Source organism: Neopsephotus bourkii, unplaced genomic scaffold, assembly GCF_033783945.1.
Source record: "Neopsephotus bourkii isolate Nb327-2 ecotype Australia unplaced genomic scaffold, CSIRO-AGI_Nbou_v1 NB_1373, whole genome shotgun sequence".
NCBI classification, from domain to species: domain Eukaryota; kingdom Metazoa; phylum Chordata; class Aves; order Psittaciformes; family Psittacidae; genus Neopsephotus; species Neopsephotus bourkii.
The window spans coordinates 4,834,386-4,847,196 of record NW_026901852.1 but is presented as its reverse complement, the minus strand read 5'-3'; the positions used below and the strand labels follow the sequence as shown (position 1 = coordinate 4,847,196).

At 42.5% G+C, this 12,811-nt stretch overlaps 1 long non-coding RNA gene across 1 annotated transcript; it reads left to right on the top strand.

Annotated features, from left to right (window-relative positions):
* Positions 1-2,302: 2,302 nt before the first annotated feature.
* Positions 2,303-3,232, top strand: LOC133219743 (uncharacterized). The gene is made up of 2 exons (XR_009727508.1): positions 2,303-2,452; positions 3,023-3,232. It is a non-coding gene; the product is annotated as an uncharacterized LOC133219743 (long non-coding RNA).
* Positions 3,233-12,811: the final 9,579 nt, after the last annotated feature.

Sequence of the window (12,811 nt, the reverse complement as noted above, 5' to 3'; positions counted from 1 at the left end):
AAAATTACAGCCCAGTGAGCACTTCTTTTGATAGTGAAGAGATGTGTGTGTCTTACCCTAAAGTTTGAAGCCAGTTGAGGTAAAGAGCACAAGTTTTAGGAGTTATATGCAGTTTGTGAATGTACCCACAAAGGGAAACTGGGTATTTTTGGCCAACTATGACTCAAGATTTAATAAACCACCTTATTTCATGCAAAAGTGATCACCTCTCTGTTACGATTCTGAGGCTCTGCAGTGCTGCAGAGGTAGAAGGACAGAAGAAGGGAACCAGGCAAAAAATAAGCCATAAAGAATATCTATTAAACTGCAAGCATAGACTTTCTAAACATCTATTCTTTCATTGACAAACTCTCATACAAAGGTAGGATTTCAGGCTTAGTGCCTCCCTGAGAAAGTTGCAACCTGCACAGTGAGAACTGCTATTGTTATCACCCATTCCACAATATTCAGCTCTAAAAAGGGCAGCTGCCATAAAAACCAGTGCACATTTTTTCTTACTTATTCCTCTCCTTTATGCAGGATGATACTCAAAGAACAGTGTATGCACCAAAACTGTGTCCAGGACTGCATGCACAACATTTTTAGTGCTACAAAAGCAGTTGTTTCCCCACCTTCACTAAGCCCAAGTATTCAAAAATCACAACTCAGTTTTCAAAATCACAACGGGCTTAAAACGCATGAAATTTTCCCTTTTAAGTAAATAATAGCCTTAGAACTCTTTAAGTTGTCACCTGGTCTCAAGAGCCTTAGGGCTCTTCAAACCATCATCTGGTTCCTGGGCTTCATGTCTTGTTCTGCAGCTTTCAGAATGATGAGAGCTGGAAGCTTCAAAATAAAGCCTTTGTTATGCAATCACATGGCTAGTGGCTGTGACTTGCAATAAAATCTTTTAGAGCCAGCAGTACCGCTTTTGATGTGCACATCCAGATTTCACAGTGAAAAAGACTGAAAGAAACCGGGCTTCTGTAGTCTGATGCTGAAAAGGGAGATAACGAATTTTATGCTCAGTTACCCAGGTCCTGGCACTTCAGACTGGAGGGGAATGACTGCAGCCAGAGAAGCAGTATTAGCTGGAGTTAGCTTTGGATTCATGCTCGGGAGTCCTGCAGGGGACGCAACAACTCTAATTGTGAGCCAGAGCCTCCCCAGGGCCAGTGTAATTTGTGCTGTGCCTCTTGAGGTCCTATGAAACAGAGACTACGGTTTGCGCCTACCAGCTGTGCTCCTGATCCTCCCTGTATGCTGCAGCTGGGAGAAAAGCCAATGCGAAGCTCCTAAACTAGTTCTTCAGAGCGCAGGGGAGCGCCTGGAGCAGAGGGTACTCTCAGCAGATCACTTATCTCAGCGTGATGATGCCAGAACAGATTTCAAGGCAGGAAATACCCAAACAAAATTTGCAGTGTTAGACAAGCTGGTTGAAATGTGCCAATTCTGCATTTTCTTTTTTTATATATAATTATTTTTTTCCTAATGCAAGTTTTATTTTGAAATGGAAACAGGAAAAAAAAAGGCTTCCTGAAAGCCAGAAAATTGTGAGAAAAGTGATTATCGTAATAATATGATTATAAGTGATAAAATAATGATAAAAAAGTTATGATAAAATTATGATAAAAGAAAACCATGATAAAACATCGCTGAAAAAAAACATTTTATTTTCAATTATGCACAAAAGAGCTCAAATTTTGTAGCCCATAATATACACATCTCACATACGGACAAAATCTATAGTGAAAGTGACTTTATCTTTTGTTTAAAAAATAGTAATGAATCCAAAACATACTGATATTTTACTGTATTTTGAGATAAATGAGCTTTGAATCAGGGTCTGTTTCAGAAATGAACAGATTTGGACAGCACATTTAAATGACCTGATGAAGGTTTATAGAAGGAGCCTGTGGTGCTTTTAAGAGTGAATCCTCAGAGCCCTTTCTTACACTGCAGGCAGTCTTCACCATTTGCTGCTGCTGTGAGGCAACTGCAGAAAAACACCCCACCTTTGGACTCCACACAAGGTTTGGGTTTGCTGCTGTAAAGCAACAGGAGGTGCTGAGTCATTCTGGCCCGGTGTCAGAGCAGTGATGCAGGGCAGCAGCAACTAAGGCACAGAGTAGCCCCCCCAGACTTTTGAGGGTTCCTGGAAGAGCATGTGTTTCCCCTGGGAAGGTGTTAATGTCTTGCCATCCAGGTAGGGGTGCCATTAATAGTGGCATGTGATAAAAGAGTTTCAGCAAAATAATTACTTTAATGGTGATGGCTAATTTTAGGCTTTCTGATCTTTATCCTGGTACATGTTCTCTGCTTTATACATATGCTTTCTGATACAAAAGCATGCCATTGAATAATGCCACCAAGCTCTCCCACAGCACAAGTATGAGCTCTCTGCAAGCATCACAGCTCTGCTTAGACAAAACTGAATTTCAGCTTGTGGCTCTGCATCAAAGGTCACAGGGGGGTATGTGAGCACTACTGACAGTGCAATACTGTGTTAGGATAACAACTTTGAAACTTTGGCTTAGATAATTTGTCTGTGGACAAATATAGGAGCCAGTGGAATAAGCAAAATCCAAGCTCAGGTACTGTAGTTCTGAGGTCTGTCTACTACCCACCTGAACAAATTTGACATCCAGTAGTTATGACAGGGAGTAAATAGAAAGGTTGAGGTGATGTATGTCAGTTCTCTTTTTAAACCTCATTTTAAGGTCAGAAGAAGGCTATACTGTATTAATCAAGCATATTTTAGGACCTTAAAAAGACCATAGATTCTAAATTGCTCAAATGCATCAGTTATTCATTGCTTGCTAATATCCTTTCACAGACTAAAAGGTATGTGCCGAGTCATGATTATGCTTACTGGCATCTTCAATCCCTAATGAGTAAGTTCCGTACACACACACACATACACAAGTAACTTTATCTCTTTTTATCCAAGAGTGAGATCAGGCTCTTTGTTTTCCTGGTAATACATAGATCTCCTATGCAATGTTAATAAAAACTACAAATCTTTCTTTTATTCACTTTGTAGGCATTGCCTTCAACGCTCACTCCAATGTCCACAATGAAAAACCCACACTGATGATCCATGTTTGAGTAAGAGGATCCCTGTCACTAACTTAAGCCATAATGATGCACATAGCACCCCTCAATTTTGTTTTGTAGTCAACAAGTCTCTCTATTTGCTCAGCAAACTGATCCTCCTCTGCTTTATTATAACCACACAGGCTCAGTGATTCAATTTGTGTTCATTCTTATTATCCGATTGGATAGCTACAGTAACTTAGCATCACTCATGGGGATTGCTTAAGAGTTGCCTAAACCAGTGGCTGTAAATGAAGCTAATGATCTAACTTTCCCTTTTAAACTATTTAAATATAAATTGCTTTGAGAACTCTAACAAACACATAAAAACTGAATTCTGGAGGTCACTTAAGACGGTATGGTCTGAGTTTCCAGAATTACTTGGTGTAGGAAATTTTGTGACACTGTATTAACAGCCAATGTCAAGGCCAGACCTTACAGGAGGGGAAGCTGATTTTGTTGTAAAATCAAATCCTGAATCAGATGGCACTCATTCACATAGGTACCCTCACAACCATGTACAAGCACTAGGATGCGTGCATCCAAGCAACCTGCTAAGCAGTCAGGCACTGGGAGGTCTGTGCAAGATTTAAAGCGGTCTGTCTAGCACACTGGCACCAAAACGTGTGTCCAGGCAGTCTCCCAGCATTGATGCAGAGGACAAGGACATCAGCTCCTGAATCCTCACATCTGTGGCCTTTGCAGGCTGGTGACCATGTGCTGGTTTTGCAAGTGCCTTTTTGTATTCTCTTGGAGCTGAATGTGATCAGTCTGTCCATCCTGTCCCACCTCTGTGAGTAATCAGGATTTACTGTCCTTTCACTCTCAATAAGAAGTTGCACATGTATTTGTGCTAAGTCCTGATGATTTGCTAATCTAGGTACCATCAACACAGGGCAGTCCTATCGTCCTTTTCTGACCTTGTGTCCCTTTCAGTACTTCCACACCTGACAATTCCCATTCATACCACTCTTAGCATTTCTGCTACAGTTCTCTCCAACAGCACTGCAACTGAAAAGGAATAATTTTCTCATGCCATTAGAATTTCTGAAGATTGAAGGTATTTCCCCATTTCACATCAGATGAAACCGTTCCAGAAACAAAGGTTTCTTTCTTTCTTTTTTTTCAGATCAGCATGCTTAAACTTCCCAGACATCTGAATTTGACCCAGACAATCAACGTTTTGGGTCGTGTAACTGGGTCAGAGGCAGAAGAGACTGCTAAAGACGATGCAGGTACAGATGAACTGAGTTCTCCCTTGCAATATTAATGGGACAGAATAAGTATGTTCCAGATAGATCTGGTAAATCTAAGCATGGTAGCAAAAGTACTCCCCTGGCTTTTACAAGAAAGCCTTGTTCAAGATTACATCCTGAGGCCAGAAAGTCAGAGGCTCAAACACAAGTCTCAGAAACCCTAGAAGACCACCCTCACCAGCTATCTTGCTTTTCTTTTCTCTATGTCATATCTACTTTTTGATTCAAAACAGAAGTGTCTGCGTAAGGAGAAGCTCCCATTGTAGAATCACCTATTGCCTATGGATTAGGACACTCACCTAAGAGATGGAAGACACAGCTTGTCCCTTCTCTAAATCAGGCTGTTTATTCATCTCAAATTAGGTCCCTGTTATAAGACTACAGGCTTCCTGCTGATTTGTAAGGAGGCATAGCTTGGCATTGTCTTGTGAGACTTCATGGCTAAATAACCTGTAGAGAGAAACACAACTTCTTAATGTCTTTTAAGGAGCTTCTCTTTTCCTGTGCTTCCTGTCACCTACTTTCAGCTAAGTCATGAGACTTTAAACGTATCTTCAAGCATGTAGCATGTTAACTCCAATTTCTGCCTTCATAAAATATTTACATTTCATAACTGAAAAGAGAAAGCACCAAATCTCCCCATTCAGAGAGTCGGAGTGAGTCAATGGTTCTGGACTAACTGATGTCATCAAGAGACAGTTAATTGTCACCAGTTAACTCTTGCCTATCTTAAGTCACAGTTTAACATGACCCTCACATGTCTGAAAGCATTATGGGATCATTTAGAACATGTGGATTCCATTTTTATGTCTGTCCTTATTGGCAAATGCACCTTATTTCTGCAGACACCTAGAGACCTTATTGCTCTTACACGAGAAATGCTTAGACATAAAAACCTAAACCGCTAACTTTCTGACCAGTTAAAAAGCACAATTTGCACCTGTGATTAAATGAGCTTTAATTTACATTTATGAGCAATTTTATTTGGTGGCCCACGGTTTCTCTTAAAATCTAATGCCTGGCCTGGAGATAATGAAAAAGCAAGTGCAGCTGCACCACTTTTTGTTTTGTGTTCCCTGCTCCCCACCCAGCACTTACTCTGCTGTCTGTAGGGAAAGGCAGACAGAGTAGGTGGTTATTCACAGACACGTTGTGATAACTGTAGCATATCCCTAATGTCACACTGCTTGGAGAGTACATTGCAAGTGGGGATGTTAGCCAAGACTGGGTAGTTTAGAACAGTCATCCTAATACAGGAGACTGCAGGCACAGAGAACTGGAAAGCAGAAGGAAGTAAGCTCTTGAAATTAAAGCAACGAACCAAAGATCCACAATTTTTCAGGTTTCTTTGGATTTTTACTGGTAACTTCAATTCTACTGTTAAGGGACACATGCCTTTCAGTTTCTCTGGAAAGATTTCACTGCAGACATTCAGAGTTCTTCCATTTTCTCTGTGAAAGCCATATTCCTATGCCACATCTATTTCACACCCACTTCCTTTGTGACATGGAGAATCTGCTTAGCTTCATGTTTTCATCTCCTGCCCCTTTCCCTCCCAAGAGTAAGTCTGCCACAGACTGCATATGCTTCAAAACTATCTCCTCCTCCCAGACCAAGTTACCTTTTCCTTCTCCCAACACAATGGCCAAAAGACTTCCCTTGGTCGAAGTGTGATCCTTTTAGACTCCTGAATTTTTCACATCCGTGTTTTCAAAAGCTGCTTCCTGCTCTTTGTCCCTTCTCTTTTGCTGGGCTTTTTCCATGACACACCCCCAGCTCTTGCAAGGGCAAGAGCATGGTGCAAGGGCAGCCATACCTTTCTTCTAAGACAGTCCTACTTAAATGGAAGACTATTAATGTCAGTGACTCAGATAGTTTTCCCTTTTCAGGGAGCTCTATGACACTAGCTGTTGTAGCAGATAGCTGATTCACTGTAACGTTAACCTTTCCAGGATGCAGCAATTTTATAACCTTATCCAGCATTCATCAATCCCAAATAAACAGCTTTTCCTACCTGCCGTTCTTAGTTATTTAAGACAAACTTTGGCTTCATATGAGCTTATGGAATTGTTCGATGGAGGCCTAAATACAAACATGACTACTGCCTAGAAATATGGGGAAATCATACTGTATGTGCCAAAATGTAAAGCTTAGAATATGTGAGAAAGAACACAATATACGATGCTGCAGTGCTCTGCATTTGGCATCATTTTATAAAGGTCCAGGGAGGAGGTTTACCCAATCATTTCACACCGTGGTTGCTAGCAATGGTGGAAATGACTCAACATTAGTGGTACAGAGTCCAGCCCAGAATTTTTTACTGCCATATGTGCTGTGTCAACATGATGAATGACTCACAGAAAGGGAAAATGATAACAAAGAAAATACATGTTAATGTCTGCTGCAGAAAACACATTGCTTAAAGCCTTTCCCTTTCCCCTCCCTCCTGCCCAATTTCTTCTATTTAATTTCCCAGGTAAAGGATTGACATGTGGAGATTCATTTGTAGAAACATAAATAGGTAGTATAAAAAATTATGAGGTGAAGCTGTCCAGTAACTCATATGTAATAAAACTGCATGTAAACCGATGCTATTCTATGGGAATTCTTTTCCCTATGGGAAGTTGACAGCTCTTTGTGACTCAAGAGGCTCTCATACCTCAGGAGACTAAACTATTGTTTTCCATTGAGAAAAACTGACAAATGAATTCCCTTGTAAGAACCTTGTAGCAAATCAATGAAAGAACTAGGATAAACTCCTAAGGTTTACCCAGCATCATGGAAGAAGGCCTGGTTCAGCTTGCTACTAAGTGAAGGTATCAGAAGTGCTAAAAGGTTGAGGTGTTGGGGCTCTGCTGGACTCTTCTATTGCTTAAGGGAAGAAACTGGGTATTTAAGGAAGAGAAAAATGACCTGTGGGGGAAGAATGAAGACAACAGAGAACCCATTATATATAGATGTATTATTTGCTGTATAAAAATGTTTCCAACCCAAAACTCAGATACAAAATGGGAGAGTGATGGTTCCCAGGTGAGAATATCTGTAAGTGTCTTGGGTCTCCAGAGACCACAGGGTTGGGGTGTGGAACAGAAAGGATTGTGCATCTTTTTCCTTGCTGCAGATGAGCATTCTGAGAGCTGAGCTTTGTTACCAGGTCTGTGCTGACATAGGTAGACCAGCACTTTGCCTTTGATAAATTAAAAGCCTATCACTGAGTTTTACCAGTTTTATTTCCTGGACCAAGTTTACAACAGGAAAGTTCTGCTTTTTCACTGGACTGTCTGCATTCACAGTCTTGTGCTGAGAGCATGGACAAACAGCTGTGACGTATGGGACAGTGAGTGAGGACTGGCGGAAATTAATAGGCTTTTTCATTCTGCTGCTGGCTGAATGTAAATGAAGGCTTGCATTCACTGTGGTTAGGAGATAACGTAGGGTTACTGTGGTTTTCTTTCAGTTCTGCCACTTATCCACATCATCCATTTTTCAGTCACCCTCTTCTTTCACTCAGAGGGAGGAATCTTGATTATTGTGATGTCCTCAGTGAAATATAGCACCACTTCAGACCTGCTCTAAGTGACAGAGCTGCTTCTGACTATTTTCTCTTCTCCCTAGGGTATAAAGAATAGTGTATTACAATACAACACAGGTCACTCCTAAGAAACTTTGACTGGGCACTCACCCAGTTTTAACCAGTGGACAGTTCTTAAAGCAGGCAGGTACAGACCTCTTGTTCCTGTAGGAAACCTTTCTACATGAGTGTCTGCACTTCAGAGTTTCTATATCAGCCCAATGGGGCCTTGCGGTCACTGAAAATAAAGCCTTTGGAATAGACTCATGGCAGATGCTCAGCGTCTCTACACTTGTGTCTTCCCAGCTTTATATGAAGCTAGGAATACCTCCTAGCTTCTTCCTGAGTGATAGATATGTATCTGGTAAGCATGTTTGCATAACTGTTGGAGATCCCTGGACAAGCACATTAGAAATGTCATTACTGTTTATGTATTTACTTATTTGCATGATTTATCACTGTGTTACCTAAACACTCTTGGCCCATGTTCATAGTTTAACCCAGCTGGCACCCAGCTGCTTGCTTACTCCCCCTTGGTGGGATGGGGGAGAGAATCAGAAGAGTAAAAGCGAGAAAACTCTGTAGGCCAAGTTACAGACAGTTTAGTTGGTAAAGCAAAAGCTGTGCACACAAGCAAAGCAAAACAAGGAATTCATTCACCACTTCCCATTGGCAGGCAGGTGTTCAGCATCTCCAGGAGAGCAGGGCTCCATCATAATGGTTACTTGGGAATTGTTACAGCATAATGGTTACTTGGGAAGACAAAATGCCATCATGCGAACATTCCCCCTTTCTTCTTTCCCTTCTAACCTCCCAGCTTTATATGCTGAGCATGATGCCATGTGGTATGGAATACCCCTTGGGTCAGTTGGGGTCAGCTGTCCCGGCTCTGTCCCCTCCCAACTCCTTGTGCATCCCCAACCTGCACACTGGTGAGATAGTATGAGAGGTAAAAAAGGCCTTGACTTTGTGTAAGCACTGCTCAGCAGTAAAGACATCTCTGTGTTAGCAGCACTGTTTCCAGCACAAATCCAAAACACAGCCCCATGCCAGCTACTATGAAGAAAATTAACCCTATCCCAGACAAAGCCAACACTTACGTTTAAGAAAAGAAGATAGGAAAGGGCACCCTGCTCAAGCCCAGTTCACCTGCTACTGCAAATATATGTATGTATTTATATATAATAACAATTATTATTGTCATGAATTGCTAGAGCTCTAACTAGCTCAGTATTCAGCACTCTTCCCCCTCCTACTTCCATAGAAAATCTGTTTCAGGCTACCACTTTCAACGGGGGGGGAAGCACCAAACCAAACGATTTTCAACCAAAACATATTTGTGAACCGCTTGCACCTTGAGTGCTTCTGTACAAACACATCACCTTTAGCTCAAAAAGTTCTTGTCCCTTCTCAGGCTTAAGTCACCAGCGGTATTTATGCAAAGTGATCGTATCTGCTCTCAGTCTTTGTTTTGCAAAGGTTTGCAGTTGTCCATTCTCTTATCTCCCTTTTAAGACTTCTCAACAGGTGTACTAGTCCTGTATTTGAATGTGAGTGACCACAACCGCATATAGCACCTCGGCTACGGTCTCCTTAATGCGCTTCGACGGCGGCGTTTCCTATCGCGAATACCCAGGGCCACACCGCCTTTCCCCCGCTGCATCAGCCGCAGCTCGCAGCCGGGACCCTTCCTTCTCGGGAAGGCTGAGGCTGACGGAGGCCCCGCACCCGGCCACCAGCTCCCCCGGGCGGCTGCCGGCGCTCACGTAGCCTGGGGCCGGTGCGGCGGCCGCAGGAAGCGGCGGTCTCGGCCGCACGTAGCGGGGCCGCCGGGGCGCAGCGCCGGTCACGTCGGCGGGGCCGAGCCTCCCGGCCGCGCCCGCTCCCCCCGCCCCGGCGGCGCCTGGGGGAACCGGACGGGGTTGCTGTTGCATCGGGCGCCATCCCCATCTGCTGTCGGTGTAGCGCCCGCACGTGTGCGATGCCCCGGCTCTGGCCCCCGGACCTGCGCTTGGGTGATCCATCCAACAACCCGCCCAGCCCCGAGTCTTCCCAGTTTACCGGGAAACCGGAATCGTGGCAGAAAAGCCTCTGCTGACTGTCCCCAATATCCTTAGGAAATGCACGGAAATTTCACATCAGAAGGGATGATTTTCACCCAGAAGGTCCTGTACTGCACTGAGACATTTTGAGCACAGTAAAGCTTGTTTATGATGTGTCCTAATACATAAAACAGGTTCCAAAACGGATTTTGTATCAGATGCATTTAATGACTAGCCATTGCATGCATTTTATACACAGGTAAGCTTCTCTCCTTATATCAAGAGAGCTCTCAAAATAGTGGCATATGGAAAATAGGACATCATTTGACTTGAAATGGTGAAAAGTATGTTTAAATGACTGCCCACTGCTTTTCCTGCTTTGTTATTCTTATATCCCATAGGGATTGCTTCCCCTCTTTGGAATTCTAATGAAGGCTCTTTTAATCCTCATTTTATGGTTATGCATGCCTAACATGTCATTTCCTCCTTTTTTATAGGATCCTCATGCCTGTCACCCTAAATCTGCTGCTTAATTCTTTCCTGTCCTCATGGTTCTGCTCCTCCTTTTAATTTCTTCTCTCCTTTATTGTAGCATCTTTCACCTACTTTTCCTGTTACTACACACACTTCCATGACACATGCCAGCACCTGCCATTGAGCATATGTCATCACCCAGGAAAGTGAATTAACAATGGAGGAGTAGCAGGCTGCTTTCCTGTCCTGAAAGGAATCCTTAATAAAATGTGTAAGTCCTGATGCTTGGGGCTGCTTCAGCTGCCATCACTGGGAAGCTATAAAGTTGGATAATTAACAGGGTTCCCTTTAAAAAGTGCTCTATTGAGGGGAGATAATAAACCCTTATTCACCCACAAAGATGACATCCCTCAGAGTAAGGAAGTAGAACAGGAGACAGTTCTACAAGCATTGCCTCAGTGAAGCAGCCTCTAATTTGAAGAAGATAGAAAGCTGCTGTGCATCACGACAGAGGCCAGACTGGGTCCTTTCAACCCTCAGGATCTGAAGAATAAGGGAAGGCACAGCATGACCTGTGCCTAACCCTGGTCCCGCTTCTGCTGTTTATTGCAGCGTCTAAGTTTAGACTTTAATGGATGGATATTGTGCAAACAGTCATTTCAGACCTCAGCCAAAATGGCCGGACAATGCTCTGTGTTTGGAAAAGAATTATAAAACTCTCACAGCTCACCAGTGCTTTAGGGCATGATAACAAGGGACTCCAGAAAGACCTGTTTGGAGAGACTATATTGGTTAGTTTCTGGTTTTCTTCAGTAGCAGTAATATGAGATGATCTGGCTTTTGCTTTCAAACTGTTAACATCTTTCTTGCCTTTGAGTTGACAAAGCACTTACAGAAATCATTTGCTTTAAGTCTGGTCAGGTCCGTTCAATCTCTTACCCAGCAAAGAGTAAGGAAGTAGTGTCCATACATCTGACCGTATGAGAAGTTCTAATAGCCCAGGCATTTGTTTGCTAGCAAACAGGTGTTTGTCCAGTAACAAATCTGGCTTTGTATTATGGCAGAAAGGATAGGCTTTTCTCAGTGTCTTTACTGTGTCCCCCCAAATCTGTAGTCTTGAAAATAGCATGCTGCTCAGTACAAGATGCCTATCCTTTATCCCACCATAAGCTATGTCTCAGCTGCAACTTAGAGAGAAGTCACAGGACTGGACTGCAAAAAAAAGATCCCTCATCAGGACAGTGTTCCAGATGTCTGTGTGACAATATATTCATACAAAGAACTAAGACAGAGATAAGGCCACAGGCCATATGAACAACTGGCAGCATATCTGTAATTCATGGTAGAGCTCTCTCCCTGCTGTCAATGATCCTCTCGATTAGCTAAAGTTACTTCTTATGCCTGGTAAAGAGTAAGAAATCCTTTCTACACTCCAGTCTTCAAAATAATCAGCAGTCTTCTTTATGTATTCTATTGAAATTGAAGTTATTCTCTCAATAAAGCAAATAACCTGTTTAGATTTGATTTGTTGAGATTTTTTGTTGTATTATGGTTTTTTTGCAACAAACCAAACCCGCTTGTATGGGGAGGCCAGACTCTGTCAAGGAAACCATGCTTACCATTCCTCTAGGATTTTATGAGATCTGCATATTCTGAAATATTTATCTTTATCCTCACTTATCCCCAGGAAAGAGAGATTTTAGTAGACAGTGAAGAGCTGCATGGACCAGGAAGTCAGGGAGGGGTTGGAAAGAGAGATTGCAGAGATCTTATAGGGCACAAAGATTCCCACAAGGGGAATAACAGACACAGCTGAAGATGCAAAGGGATTATACACTTGGACAATGGGTTACGTAGGTTTCACCTTGCAAGCAGCAAACTAGTGGACTGCAACTGCAGCATGGCAGTAACTTTAGTCTTCCTGAGGTGAAGAATACTTACCTAGCTGCAAAGCAAAAGCATTCAGCCAGTAATGCAGATGTCAAATCTATTTATTCTGCATCAAACTCAAGCATAAATCCAGCATAAGATTCCTAATTCACATTCTAGCTGCTGCTGGAGTTCTTCCTCTTTATTAGCATGTGTCTAGCTGATAACCCAGACTTGCATGGGTGATAAAGTTTAATGAAAAGAGCCAGTCAAGAACATTTGCAGGATTTATGACTGGTTCTATTTACCAAAATGAGTTTGGGAGTGGGGAATGAGGTTTTGATATACGTTTCTTCTTTTTGCTTGCTCATTTTGAGCCAAAGTGTAAGCTTGCATAATCTAAATAGGTTTACAGTGGTGCCAAGCTGAGGCTCATAGAGAACTTCTAAAAATGAGCATCATGATTTATGACTGGAGACAGGTATGAATATTCTTCCAAATGGTTTCTATTCTCACAGTGGGGC